At 39.8% G+C, this 3,814-nt stretch overlaps 1 protein-coding gene across 2 annotated transcripts in view; it reads right to left on the reverse strand.

Moving 5' to 3' along the window:
- The window catches only part of SGK3 (serum/glucocorticoid regulated kinase family member 3), a 151,952-nt gene extending 148,502 nt beyond the window's left edge, over positions 1 to 3,450 (reverse strand). For both annotated transcript variants that reach the window (XM_059901457.1, XM_059901449.1), the window contains exon 1: positions 3,339 to 3,450. The gene's annotated coding sequence lies outside the window, so the exon portion shown is untranslated. The remainder of the gene's footprint in view (positions 1 to 3,338) is intronic.
- Between the last annotated feature and the right edge of the window lie 364 nt (positions 3,451 to 3,814).

Here is a 3,814-nt window from a genome sequence, read left to right on the forward strand (position 1 = left end):
TATGTGGCTTGCTTCTAACAATCCCCAAAGTTATGCTTCCCTTCTTTTTCCAACATAAAAAAGAAAGAACGATGATGGTTATTCTGTTAAGTGGAGGCCTTTTGCTTTTCACAGTTACCAGGTTTCTTAAAAGCAATACAGGGGGCTTCCCTGGTGGCGCAGTGGTTGAGAATCTGCCTGCTAATGCAGGGGACACAGGTTCGAGCCTAGGTCTGGGAAGATCCCACATGCCGAGGGGCAACTGGGCCCGTGTGCCACAACTACTGAGCCTGCGCGTCTGGAGCCTGTGCTCCGCAACAAGAGAGGCCGCAACAGTGAGAGGCCCGCGCACCGCGATGAAGAGTGGCCCCCGCTTGCTGCAACTAGAGAAAGCCCTCGCACAGAAACGAAGACCCAACACAGCCAAAAATAAATAAATAAAAAATAAATTAAAAAAAAAAAAGCATTGCCTTGCTTTAAAAAAAAAAAAAAAAGCAATACAGGATGTTCAGAAGTGCCATACTAGAAATTATGAAGAAAACAGGTTTGTTTTAACTTAATTTTGACAATTCAGATACAAGTGATGCTGTGTAGGTATCAGAAGAGCTAACATTAGGTGCCCAGCTCATTCTTCCCATCTGGAATACTGAGGCAAGAACAAGAGCTATTATTTATCCCACAAAGAAGGTTATTAGGCAATTAATATCATGGGATTTGAGGAAGAGGAAGGAAGCATGTGTATCTCATATAAGCAGGTTAGAGGCTTTCTGTACTCCTATGGCTTTATAAGAAACAGTATGTCATATTTTGTCCTAACAAAATTTTCTTTTCCTTACTTTATAGGTACCCAGGCCTAAGTGCCTGTAAAGAATTAATTTCACATATTGAATTTGGCCTGGTTAATTTCATTTTAACATGTAATATGGTTAACATATTATTTATGTTAGCTTTCTTACTTTCTGAACTTTGTATCTACAGACTCATTAAATAAATGACTTTCAGGTTAAATGATCTAATTTCAGAACTGTTTGAAAACTTACCTCCTCTACCTCCCCCCATTAACTATGCTTTGTACCAGGGTATTTCTATATTTTTCCCTCAAAAGTATAATCCTTAAAAGTAGGACAACTATAGTAACAAATGGGTTTAGGTATCAAATTTAGTTTGGGAAGAATGTTTCTAACTAACCTAGGTTCCATATGGGTAAAGGAACACTGGACCAGTCAAATGGATTGTGCTTGAGAAGCCAGGAAAAGGCTACCCATTTCTTCAGCAGGGTAGGAAGTAGTTATTCTGTGAAGGCACGGTTCAGAATGAAATATTCAGACGCAATTTAAAAAACCTATTTCACTGTTCGCATGTATCATCAATAAGGAAAATTTCGCTTGGTGGTATTGACATGAAAGTACATGACAGTGTTAGAACTGCACACTTGCTGTTATCTTTCCTGTGCTCTGAGGCATTCATCATGAGAAAAATACAATTTCATTGCTGGTGTAAATTCTCAGTCACAGTAGAAAATAATTTCCACTTAAAGGGCATATCTAATTTCTCAACTTATAAAGAATTAAAAATCAGTTCCAAGACCACTTGTGTAGTTTACCACCAAACTACTGTCAGAATAGAAATAAACAAAATTTCCTGCATGAATTAATTCTTTAAGAAAAACTTTATTGAAAATTATTCCCTTCAAGATAAATAACATTACCTATCTTGTATGGAGGTAACATTTTTGCAGGGGCCAGGTAGAATTGGGCAAGAAAATAATTAACATTTAAAGGATTTCTCGGGACTTCCGTGGCGGTCCAGTGGTTGGGACTGCGCTCTTCCACTGCAGAGGGTGTGGGTTCGATTCCCGGTCGGGGAACTAGGATTCCGCATGCCCCACTGCGCGGCCAAAAAACTTAACTTGCTGGTTCACATTATGTAAATGTTGTTGTTCTTATTATTCATGTGATGACTGGTGTGTGAATAGCAGGTGTGGTGCTTGCAGGGAAAGAAAAATAAACCTTTAAAAACAAATTAAGGATTTCTCTTTGACACATATTTCTTTAAAAGAAAATTGTAGATAATAATTAGGTGAAAGGCAGTACTAATACCTTTTAGGAATGTCTATTTTACAGACGATTCATTTCAAAGCATCAAATTCTATTTACTCAAAAAACTTAAAGTAAACAGTAGGTTTGGCAGCTACAGAAAACTCGAATGGCCTCATGGACTGCACTGATGTATCTATTTTGTGCCAAACGTTTCAGAAATTTTGAGGCAGTTCACTTATCTAAGGTTTCAGAAAGCAAGAGTTTCCAGAATGATAAGTGAAAGGAGCTGACTGTACAATATTAAAATAATACTAGCTTTCAATTAACATATGAATGTGTTTTGCGTGAAGAGGCAGTTGCCTACCACACAAGAAATAAAATAAAGTTCTGTGGCCTCCTTAAGGGTAAACATCCTTACAGCCCCTTGAGTCACTATGGGGAGATCCTGAGGCCTAACAAAAGGTTTGTGCTTAACAGCTCCTTTTTCCTCTTGTAGGAAGTAATATAAAAAGCACTCTGTGTCTGAGAAATCCTGGTGATTTGACCTTGTACAAATAACTTAATTACTTCTAGTCTGTTTCCATAACTGTAAATGGAGCCAACAATACCTGGTAAAGATATTACAGGTGTGAGGATGAGATGATATATGTGATCATGTTTTGTAAACTATAAAGCAAGAGTAACCAGAAATTAGTTACTATTTTATATAATACTGTCCTAACATTTCCTGCCTATGTCCCTGTCTGTAAAATGGGTACAGATCTAGGTCCAAAAGCCTGTGAACTTGAGCAAGTCATTTTCTTTCTGGACGTGTGTTTCCTAGCAAGGTTATTATTACATTATGAAGATCAAATGATATCCTGTATGTAAATGCTGTGACAGGCATATATCAAGAACGCAATAAATGATAGCTGTTATTACTCTCTGAGAGTAGGATTGTAAGGATCAAACAATATTATATCTACTTAAAAGGCTTTGAATATGTATTTAAATTCTGTACACATCCAAGGTATTGTTATTTGTACTGTAAACTGCAAAGACACACATGGAACTAGGAAACAAATGGCGCCTCAATGACTCCCAGTAGAGAGGGGGGAAAAGGCAGAAAAGGGGGCTCAGGAGCCTCGGCGGCTTGTAATACCGTTGGGAATGAGAAGAGAGAAGTGTGATAGAAGAAAAATAGAAAGAAAAAACTTTTAAAAATACTCTGAGAATCAATTCACTATTCTCCCCCTTTTTGTCTTATGACCTCCAGCCTAGATTAGACCATTTCATTCAACTTCCCATCCCGCCATGTCGCTGGACATTTATTTACTGTACCTTCTTCACTGAGAGCCTTTCATTCCCCTCCCCTTCTAGGAGTCGTGAACTTCAGAACCTCTGCCTCCGACACCCATTCCCTTTAACTCTGTTATTAACCAAGCTTCCCTATATTCTTCCCTCCGCCTAAGGGGGAAGTGAGTCTAGTCGCACCGCAGGGCATCCTAGGAAATGTGGTCTCTCATACTCATTTTGCTTGGGCCCCAGAGTGGGGAAGACGACAGAAGACATATAGTTAAAACTACAACTCCCGGCAGGCAATGTGAGCGACTCTCCGCCTTTCTGCCCCCATTTCGAGTGCCTTCCTCTTCCTCCTCTCCGGGGGCGCCGAACCGCTTGGCCTCACGGTATTTGTAGTTCTTTATGGACCCAGGATCCTAGCACTTGATGGCCAGGAGAGAGGCTAGAAGACTGTAATTCCCAGAGGGCAGAACGAAAGGTGCGCCTGCGCAGTCTCAGTGAGGGCGTGTATGTCT

The sequence above is a fragment of the Balaenoptera ricei genome, chromosome 17, assembly GCF_028023285.1.
Source record: "Balaenoptera ricei isolate mBalRic1 chromosome 17, mBalRic1.hap2, whole genome shotgun sequence".
Classification (NCBI taxonomy): domain Eukaryota; kingdom Metazoa; phylum Chordata; class Mammalia; order Artiodactyla; family Balaenopteridae; genus Balaenoptera; species Balaenoptera ricei.